Genomic DNA, 12,046 nt, shown 5'->3' with positions numbered 1-12,046 from the left:
TGTCTGAGTTTTGGCTAATTAATTGTTTTGATATTAGAGCAGTAAATTTTTAATGTATATTTATTACTCTGCCTTAAAGTAGTAAGTCTTTAGTTTTGGAATTAGTTTTGGACGTGGTAGACTGTGTGTAGTTATTATTATAGCCGACATAATCTCAGAAATGTCATTAATTGTGTAGTGTTATGCAGAAATCACATATAGTGCAGAACTAACATATAGTGCAGAACTAACATATAGTGCATATTAACCTAGAACTAATTATTTCAAAGACAAACTCTTCTGGAATGTGTTTGGGACACACTCCTTAACATTTCCTGAGAACTCCCAAAAATTCCCACTTCAGCAAAATCCGCCATCTTGGAAAATGGTGGCAAAACAAATCAAACTTGCAAGGTTTTACGGAAAATGCTATAACTTAAAATTTATTCTACTTGTAATAATCGTATGAAGCTGCTACACTAAAGAAAGCTTACTTCATTAAAATGTCATATTTATTAGTATTTCATAGTATAAATATATAATAATTGTAGATTAAATATCATTTTTGTCATTTAAAATTTGTCACGTTTATCCTTTTTTTACGGGGTTATTACTCAAAATAGGTATATATTACCCATTTAGTAAAACTATTTACTTTAAATTTCAAACAATATACATATGACAATATACGCCAATAATAAGAGCTTGAATGCACCAGTGTGCGCAGCACGTAGTACCGCCACGGCCACGGCTCTGCACCGCTGCCGATCTACAAAAGTCAATCCCTAACCACTGCCCACTGCAAAATTTGCCGTCAAATATGTGGAATACGTTCGAAGATGGGCAATTTTATAAAACAATGCATTTTATTAGGAGCGAAAATATTTCACTCCAATCAATATACTTCTTAATTCGATAAATACTAAGTTTATTGCTTTTTGATCTGTATAAAACAATTAATTATCAACAATGGTTTTTAAAAGACTTATTGATAGTGATGGACATTTTACCTTATTACTTAGAATTTGGCATATATTTGCCGTTACTTTGTTTTTACTAATCGTTTAAATGTCTGCATAAATCCTACTAAAATAATAAACAAGGTTATTTTTTTGCATAACTGTCCTGTACTAAAATACTGTTCGTTTACGCAATAAGCCGGTTTAACCAGGTGGAATAGGTTTTTGTTTTTGAACAAATATTGTACCAGTTGAATTCATAAATGAAAGAAGTAAATCATGTAATTTAAAAGCGTTACGAATATTTAATCTAACATGAAAATACCAAAATGCTGTATGTTTTTTTTTTATTTACATACATTTTGTCACGTACTGCCTTGTATATAATATTTGATCCACAAGAGCAAGCAAAGCCACAGCACTTTTTTGATATAAGTGCCTATTTGAGATAAGAATTAATCATAAATACGGTATCTTATAGAAATTATTTAACAATAATAGGATACTTGGTGATACGAAAACATAAAATCATCTACTCCAGCCTGTAATCATCGAGGCGTTGTTGTTTGCCAACGATTAGTGGCATATTTATTGTTAATGCCTTTGATTCATTCAAAAAGCCCATTTGGAAGTCGTTCAAAAGTCACTAACAAATTTAACACCATCTGTTTTGTTTTCTGTGATTTATTGCCTATTACTCTACGTGTAACTCAACAGATTTATGTGTTTATTTTATGTTAGCATTTATTTCATTTTAGTAATTAATTTAAATATCTTTCCGTTAGTGGGAGAATGTAGTGATATTACGAAGACTAATTTTTATGCAAAGTTGCTATACATTGCTAACTGGGGTAAAGTAAAAGTTACTACTGTTGGTAAGTGGCAACACAGACAAATACTACTTAAGTAACACAAATAAATGTGTTAGTAAAAACTGATAATGCCAAAAAAAATCGTGTTTTCATTTAACCACCTTCAATTTCTGGTTACTAAATACAACCATTACCAAACCAACTTTAACGATATCAGCGTTGCCTTAAAATAAGTGTTGGGGCAAAAATATATAAATGCAAACAACTATTTTATCATCCCTTCCCATCATAACCTGGCCTCTTGAGGTCGGGTAATACGTCTGCGGAAGCGGAATTTTTCCCCCTGAGCAAAACTGGCATCACAAACTAGGGGGTAAAATACCGGCCATGAACATTTGAGTATCCCAACGTGAGTTGGCTAAGTTAAAGGTAAACATATCTTTCACGGTTGTGAAATTAATCATAACAAATTAAACTATGAATCCTAGAGTGTACTGGCCAGAATTTTATCCTGGGTTTTTATCCCCGGAATCTTACCCCCTGTTTGGATATAGAATAATTAATTTTGTACATAATATGTCTGTTTATAAATATACGTATAAGTAAACTATAATTTACCGATATTAACTACCTAACAGCGTTTCTCTCAAAACTGTAATTATTAAAAAATATTATTTATCCAATTTCTATATCTGACCAGGGGGTAAAATTCCGGGGGTGAAAATCCGGGCCGTACATCTTTAGCTACCTAAACCCTAGTAATATGAACAGAGGGTATCGTTCCTGCTTTTATCGCTAATATAATTTATCACACTCTGCTTATTCTTATTACACTCCACAATCCATTGGGGTAAAATTCGGCCCGCGAACAAACATGAGATCTAATCACTACGTCATAGTAACGTCAGCTCTGCTCAGGGGATGAAATTTTTAGGGGATAAAATTCCGGTTGGATACGTTTTACCATGGAAAGAACTGGACATTCCATACCCATCTAAAGTTATAGCCAGTTTCAGGATGGAAATGGACGAAGTTCAGTTTAGCCACAGACAGATTTGCGACTGATTTCTGTTTTAAAAAGCTTTGAATCCTTTCAAGCCAAACTGACAAGTCAAGTGCCATAAGCTGTAATATATCTTATATAAAATCTATTATATAGGCGAAACATACCGGGGGACCCATAATAGTCTCGTTAACTTTTGAACGGATGCATACATTCAAACGAGCTTCGATAAACGTTACTAGGGTAATGTACAGTTTTTGTGGTATTTTGAAATTCAACCCCACGTCCAAATAGTTAACTTAAAATTTATAAATGGCAACCCCTATCAAGTAGCACATCAAAAATAATGCCGCAGATCAAACTTTGATCTGACTTTGAGCAATTTTTAACGTAATTTTTAATTTCATCAACCACCCCCAAATAGGTGTTGCTGGTGGGGTTTTGATTTTGTTAATACCAACCCGTATTTGGAGGTTAATGGTGAAATTAAAAATTGTGTTAACAAGTGTGTGACATCACCCTGGTCACGTGTACTGAAGGTTATTTGAAAATTTACAGACATGTGAAAAAAATAAAAATGATGGAATGACAAGTTCCAGTTAAATTAAAGAATAACATTTCTTGCCATATTTTTTTGGAAAATTCGTCGTAACAAATTTGTATTCGTTGAATTACTTTTTTAAAGCTCTATAAAATTATGTGCTGCTTGATAGGGGTTGCCATTTAAGAATTTTAAGTAACGCCCAGCAACCCCTATTTGGGGGTGGGGGTGATTTTCAAAATACCACTAAACTTTACATTACACTTGTAACGTATATCGAAGCTCGTTTGAATATATGGTGCTGTAAAAAATTTATCTGTGGGGGGCTATTTTATGGGGCACCCGGTATACTTCTTTTACTTCAACACATATTGTGAGTAGTTCATTCAACGACTTGTGTATTTAAAAACAAAATTGACTATATCTGACCCATTTAAATTGGATACTACTCTATGAACTTTAATTCAATAAGCATTCTGAAAGAAGAATTCCTTAAGGAGATATAGAAGTGAAATAATGATTTTTAAGTATTTTTTTTTTAATTTTTGCTGTTATTTATTATTTATAATGGTAAAAATAAGAAACATTTTTTTAAATTAAAAAAATTGTGATTGGGCTATATTAAGAAAAATACGGAAAATAGTTTTGAAAAATCCGGTTATTAATTTATTTCAATAATCAAAATAATAATAATAATAATAATTAATATTATTAACAATAATATAATAATTAATATTATTAACAATAATATAATAATTAATATTATTAACAATAATATAATAATTAAGTAATAATTACATAATAATATAATAAATAATAATAAAATGCTTGCATGAACATATAAATTGATCCATAACTCAACAATAAGTATCACCATGGTTGCACTGTAAAGTGCAACTTTTAGCGTGCGATTTCCACTAATCAGTTTGTTAACATTTGTAACTACTAAATTTGATATATCTTTAAAACGGTTTAGGCTACATGAATCAAATTTTTACCAAGTTTTTAGAATGTTATTGTCTAAATAGTTAGGTAGACATGTAAATGTATGTCTGTTCTAAAGTGAATAAAGGTTTTTGTTTATTTCCACAGAAAACCAATTTCTTTTTTTAATTTCAAAATGACGCATAAAAATTATTAAATCAAGATACAGTTATAATTCTACCTAAATATTTAGAGGGCATTATTCCCTGCAATCGGATGGTTAAATGAATAAAATCCAATAATTAGAACTGAAGTTATATAACATTTAGTTAATTACCTAAAAAAAATAAAATATATTAAGGGTGTACTTAAGCAAAAAAATTACTTTTAACTATGTGTATACCTATTCTTATGCCTAAAAACACATGGTATAAGTTTGAAAGACCTAGTGATCATGTTAAAGAAGTTAGCATTTTCACTGCCATATCCCCTTAACTCATTATCTATAAACATACGTTTAATCAGAGGTTTTAAAATTTTACAACGTTGTTATTGTAAAGTGACTTCCTAAACAAGAGATGCTTGATACATCTTGGAGACGCTTGGGATCTTGGTAATATACAAGATACTTTTTCAGTAACTAAACGAATATCTTAAAACGAATAAACACAATGTTTTTTATTGGTGATATCAAATTTCGTTATAGGTGTAAAACAAATAATTTGTGGCCTATTTTATACATTTAACATTAATAAACCATTAACAAGTTATATTTATTCCCCAGTAAACTACAACTTGCATGTTCAAACCACATGTGGTAGGTTTACTCAATGTGGTAGGTCTAAACCACATAACATAATGTCTTGGTTAACTCGGTCTACCAAAGTGCAGTAGCCATATTGGAACATTTCTACAATGTTCAAAGCTCTCTACTCCTATAAATGTGTTTAAAACGTGTTTGAAATTACGACTAAATTATACAACTCGTGAAGGCCTTTAATAATAGGCCACGAGGGATCCCGTGCGCAAACTGCGTATTGTTTTACCATTTTATTGTTGATTCGTGATTTCGCAGCGTGCTTCAGGTACGTCCGATCTTAATACTAAATAGTTCAAATGAGAGCTGGTATTTCATTGAAGGTTCTTATACCAAAACATATATGATAATGTGATTAGAGCTGGTCTTTAATTGATTTAAGAATTCAAATAATAATTATTTATATTTTTTGGCCGAGTAATACAGTAGATAAATGAATGATGATGTTTGTGGTAAATCTGTGCGTGCATACCTTTAATGTTAGACCAAAATTGTCAAAATCGGTCTGGTAGAAGGGTCAAATGAACTCGGCAAAAACTTAATTTAACTCCCATTTGAAATGCACAGGCTAAAACTCCGATAAGAAATGTACTTGAAACATGTGTCAGATAAATGAATGCCGATGCCTGATGGCAAATATATGCGTGCATACCTTTAATTTAAGATTAAAATCATGAAAAGTGGTGAGGTAGAAGAGACAAACAGTCTCGGTTAATAAATACCAATCGTTTTTACTTGTTTATAATTGATTTTCCTTTATAATAATTAGGAATACAATGACAACACAGTATGGTTTCTAAAGTCCATAGTGGAAATGAGTTTATTTACAACAAATAAATAAACATAGCAAACACAAGCGTTAATTTTTTACTAGGAACTTCTAGTTGCTTTTTACGTTATTAATTTTATTTATTTTGCGTTATTGTATAGGTACTACAATTAAAAAAGTGTAATGTGTGCCATTGCATAAAAAAAACACATTAAATCAACATGTGTTCTAACCAGCGACTTATCTCAGATAATGTAGGAGCCTGTAGTTTATATCCTAATGCAACAAACCCATAACTCAAGAAAGCCTTAGAAAGCCATGAAATAGTAAATATGCATTATTTTATGTTTAAGCATTATTGTACTTAATGCATTATTAATAATGCTATTTTGTCTCTACAACAAGAAACTTGAGACACTAAACAATGAAGTTTGTTCAATAATTGCAGGGTGCACTGTAAGTGGTTTTTAATATTTAAACGAACGCAACTACGCCCGCCTTATGTCCCAAATGGGACTCTTGCCTTCTGCCTCCACAACTCTCGAGAAACCAGTAAAATAAAATTTACCTCTAAATTAGTATAAATAAATGATTAAAACGTAAACAAAAACCAAAATACAGTTTACATTATTAGAAGAAACATAATCAATATTTTTTACCAAGAATTCTTGTATTCTCCATCTGAATTATTTCATAAAATTGTAATTAATCATGAAACTAATATTAAAGCTTATGCAATTCTCAAGCAAAGACTGCAACAAATTAAAAAGGTTACATTCATGTCCCATTTATACACTGTTGTTAGGACCGTAGTAAATAAAGTGTTTTAAATAGTTCTTAGATCAACCCTATAGTCCATGGGAGCTACATAAGGTACTTATATTGTTTTGCCCAAGCCCACTACGGTGTCAGTTTCACCATATGCAATAACATTAAAAAGTATTTTTTTTTTTCAATATCTTTAAATTGACGACTTAAAAGATAGGTAGACAATTGCGAAACGATTGGTGAAGGTAACAGCCTAAATCCTAATGATGTAGGTTTTATACGCTGAAAAAAGGAATTACAACATCCAACTTTTTTACGACATAATCACCTTGGGTGGACGGTTTCTATGATGTTTTTTATACGCTAGAAAGAATTCAATATCAAATGTATGCATAGAGAGTTTTTGATTGTGGTGTGATAGGTCTCTGCATAGTTATAGTCACTATAAAATTATATTGATTTATTGACTCGCATTGGTTGGTAACTGGTACTTTAGAAAATATGATATTCCTAAATAGATTTCACTTGATTCCCTTTGTTTTTAAAATTTTCATTAAAATTTAAATCAAATTAAAACAATTTGAAAGGTCATGGAAGTTCCAAAACTATTCATAAATGTATAAACAAAGACGCCGTACATCTCACACTTCGAGTTCGAATCTTCATTTGTGACATTTGTGACGTAAAGCTTCAGACAATGAACTTCATGCATGCATTTTAAATTTCAATTGAGAGTCAGAAATAAATACAGACAAATTTTATTTTTAAATCATAGTACAAAACTTTTAAGATAAAATCTGCTTTACTTCACCTTGTGTCAGGATTTTGGTGCGAAGAAAGGCACCAAGTGACTAATGATTTTGAACTTTGCGGCGTAAAACAGCCTTCAACAATGAATAATTAATGATTTCAATCAGCTGATTGTCTATTAACAATTGACAGCAGTGACTGGAACGGTGAGATAATTTAATCCAATCCGCAATTGATCTCTTTATTAATTCAAATGCAAACAAAATCAATTTTACTAGTAAGTAAAAAAATATGATATTGTACTTAGTAAATTAAATTATCCCTCATTGAGTTTACATTGTCTTTCAATTTAATCTGTTTGTATAGGGTGACCGTAAAACCGGAAGTTTTAAAATAAGCCTTACTTATTTGTGTTTTGGTAAATCGTGTGACCTTGGGGCCACAGAACATCACTGAAATGTGAAATAACCCTTTCTACATTATACCATAGATTAAACATATGTTTAATCTATGATTATACAAACCACGGTCATTGAATCCTAAACGGTGTGCAGGGTCGATCTTGTTAAAAATAAATATAGGTATTATTTATCAAATGTTTCTAACATGTGGCCAAAAAAAACAACTATTGAGCGTGACAATTACGAATCAAAGCTTGCTAAAACATATAACATCTACAGCGTTCCAATAGTTATTGAAATTGCTTCTTTTTTGGATGGATCCCGTTTTCCTCTAACTGTACGCCTGAACATTTTATTTTTGCTGGAAACTATATAATGGCGGATGATAGGATAGTAAAAAAATTCGATGCCACGAAGGCTAGATATTTAGCAAATACTCATCATAGGAAACACAAAGTATGGTTGAATATTTCATATTCATTACAGTTTGTTTTTGTTAGAGTAATTCTCAAAGTAACCTAGACCACAGTTGTAAAACATAATAAATAAAGATAAGAAGTTATAAGACGAATGTTAGTTCTCAAGTGTACAATTAGTATATTTCGATTATATAAATTGAACAGCCCTCATTCTCTGTTTCTTTTTTTAGCTGAGGCTACAAAATAAACCATTAACATGTAATATTTTTAATCTATTTAGATTATTAGCAATTAGATTTCTATACTCCAACAGAACATGAAATAATAGTATATTATTCAATCATTACATATTATTTATAATACAACGTGTGATCTTACAGTAGAAGCAAAAATTTAAAGGTCTCAATAATTTTCATATCATATTCTCTATAGAGTATTATGTTTTTTCCCATCACAAAATATGAAAAAAATTAATTTGGTCTCTGCACTCAAGCTTTTCTTTGCAGGGACCCAATTTCAGAGTATTTGTTGTAAATTATATACAGGGTGACACAAAGGAACCGGACGTTTTTTTAAATAAGTAGTACACAGTAGTTAAAATGAATAAAATGGTTTTAATACTGTACATAGTGAGGTAAACATTTGCCATTTGTTACAAAACAGTCATTTTTTGAAAATGACGTCATGCATATGGCGGCCATGTACTTATCTACAAATGTTCATTCTGGTCTGAAAATCATCTGAAACTCGGGTCAGGAGGTATTTGATATCTTCTGTGATTGAAAACTTCAAATCCTCTAGAGTGCGTGGTTTGTGAGCATGAACACGCTCCTTAAGAAACCCCCAAAGGATATAATCACGAGTGGACAAGCCAGGTGATCTTGGCGGCCACGCTATGTCACCAAAGCGAGATTACCTTGTTAGGAAACATTCATTCAATGCTGCTCTCACTCTGGCGATGTTTTCGGGTGTTCTCGAAGCTCTAACAAGGCCTGGTGGTTTCTTTCTTGTTATATTCCCAGTTGTTCGGAACCCTGAAACCCATCTTAATAGCGTGTTCCGGCTTGGAACCGTTCCATGTCGTTCAATATTAAAATGTCGACTAAATTCCCGCTAGATTTGACGACGGATTCACCATTTCGGACCAAAGTATCGTATGCGAAAACGCGATGGTCTAGGGTCCACCGAGCCATTTCAATAAAAATGGCAAGCCTCACTGAAGGTAATGACATAACTTCAATCTTCCTACCACGTGCGACAACAATGGAACAGCTGTTTAAAAACGTCCGGTTACTTTGTGTCACCCTGTGGGTCCACCGAGCCATTTCAACAAAAATGGCAAGCCTCACTGAAGGTAATGACATAACATCAATCTTCCTACCACGTGCGACAACAATGGAACAGCTGTTTAAAAACGTCCGGTTACTTTGTGTCACCCTGTGGGTCCACCGAGCCATTTCAACAAAAATGGCAAGCCTCACTGAAGGTAATGACATAACTACAATCTTCCTACCACGTGCGACGACAATGGAACAGCTGTTTAAAAACGTCCGGTTACTTTGTGTCACCCTGTATATATGTAATGTTTCTATTTCTGAATGAATTGAATTGAAAGGTAAACCAATAAGAAAATATATGTGAAAAGATCTACTTTCGATGAAAAGTGTATTTTGAAAACAATGTCTGAAACTAATACAACATATTGTAACAAAGCGTCAAACTTTATTTGAATTAGTTGTATATTATATTAAAGTAGGTTAATATAAAAAAAACAAACAGTGAAAGGGTACAAGAAAATGATTTAGAATTCTTCTAAACATTTATCTTCCACTGTTCCGATTCCCTAGCATTTCTTGCAGTCAAATAAAGGAATGTAAACATAGTGAAGTTTGTCGCAAGATTCCATTTATATTGGAATGTTAATAGAACTCAACTTCTGGAATGCCTTTTCACACCATTAACTTTGAGTGATTCATAAGCGATAAATTTAAACTGAGTGACTTCCAAGTGTTATTTTATTATTTAACGTTAATTAATTTACTAACAGTTAATTATTATAAAAATGGATAACCTTATGCCTCAATGACAGGAACGTGAGTTTGTGTTGTTTTTTCCCATAATATGAAAGCTACCCTCCAAAAGTGAAATCCGAAATCAGTAGGTACTATTGTTGTTCACATAAATTAATTAAACAATATCAATCAACACTAGTGGTGTGGTGAATGGAAATTCCTAAGTTGGTGAGCTGTGCTATAACGTTGGTAAACGTTAATTTCAATAGGTTTAAATGGAACGTTACGCAGTATTTCAACTGTTAGTTGTTAAGGAAATAAATAGAGACTACATTGAATTGAGTTCTTTCTAGCGCTTCTAATCTACTAAAATATAAGGTCGTCCTTTATAAAAAAAAATTACTTGTTTGTGAATATATTCACATATACAACAGTACTTCAACCGCACCTGCTTCTGTAACATTGATCTGTTTTGCGTGATACTAATTTATAAGCTATAAGCGACAACTTCAGACTACATTAATTTAAGTAGTTCAATATAACTCCTGACCTTTAGTTGTAAAGATTAACCATTAAACGTTTCAATTTGAGATACGTTTCCCTACAAGTTAAATAAAAAAAAACATCCAATTACCTTCGGACATCAACTTTGTATTGACACTTTACATGTCTACACCCACTCAAATAAGTTCTGATAGCGACGCCATTCACGCTTAACTATCCAACCAGACGAGCTCAATGAAGGTTTCCAGGTACTTAGAACTTAACTAACTTGGAGTTTTCAAGTCTGAAAATCTTACGAATGTATTTTATGTTGTGTGCCTTGTATAGAAACATACAATTAGAGATTAGAGAAATGTATAACTTCCAGTGTATAGACGTGCAGTAAACTATAGGGTTGAAGATTGTGCTTGGTCAGTCCAAGAAACTTATTAGTATATTTCACAAATTCACTAAACAATAATCAACGTACAGTCATAATTTTACTGAAAGATTCCAACCATTCGACTCCTATCACAGATCCTATACTGATCATTCTTAACCCCTCCTGTGTCTGTCATTTAGCTTAGTGCTTCTGTCTTATAGGTTTGATATTTACTTCATTGTTTGTAAATATAACTCGTCCGTGCGAGTCTTGCAGGGCCTATAGTGGAAGGATTTATTTCGTAATTTCAAATCATACATTCGTGTTTCATTGTGTTTGTTTGTATATACTATATACCAGATCATTATTTTTGATCATTAAAAGCTAGTCCAGCGACCGAGAAGAAAAGACACGTTAGTTTATTTTTAAACTTTACAAACTTCACGATCCTTATTGTGTCGTTTTAACGAACTTTTTAGCGTTAGCTCAATAATATACGCTTTAAAATACTAAATCCTCCTTAGAACACTATCATGGGTGTTATCTGTGAACTACCATCAATAATGATAAAACCTTTACCTACGACCGTTTTTTAAAGTAGCCATTTCAGTCCAGTTCTTAGAATTGAAAAGTTTCACTTTACAGCTGTTTACTTTCATATCCGCATAGTTTCATTTCATTTCCGCATGGTTTTCTCATATCCACACAGGTAACGGACCAATGAGGTTCAATTATTGAGAGAAAAGGACATTTTCAATATCTTTAAATTGACGACTTAAAAGATAGGTAGACAATTACGAAACAAATGGTGAAGGTAACAGCATAAATCCACAACAAAATAAACCAATCTCAGGTCTCAATAATTTTCATATCATATTCTCTAATTTAATAAATTTGAATTTCTAATTAATAAGAAATTATTAGTAGGTGGTTAAAATTGTAATGCTTCGAACGTCAACTAATCAGCTGATCAGCTGATCAGTTGACCAATTTAATTGTTGATCCGACTTGTTCATGTTGATACTCG

This window comes from Macrosteles quadrilineatus, unplaced genomic scaffold, assembly GCF_028750875.1.
Source record: "Macrosteles quadrilineatus isolate MER2022 unplaced genomic scaffold, UCM_ALF_1.0 Scaffold_8__2_contigs__length_117827958, whole genome shotgun sequence".
In the NCBI taxonomy this organism is placed as follows: domain Eukaryota; kingdom Metazoa; phylum Arthropoda; class Insecta; order Hemiptera; family Cicadellidae; genus Macrosteles; species Macrosteles quadrilineatus.
The sequence above is the reverse complement of the archived record's forward strand: the minus strand, read 5'-3'. Positions refer to the sequence as shown.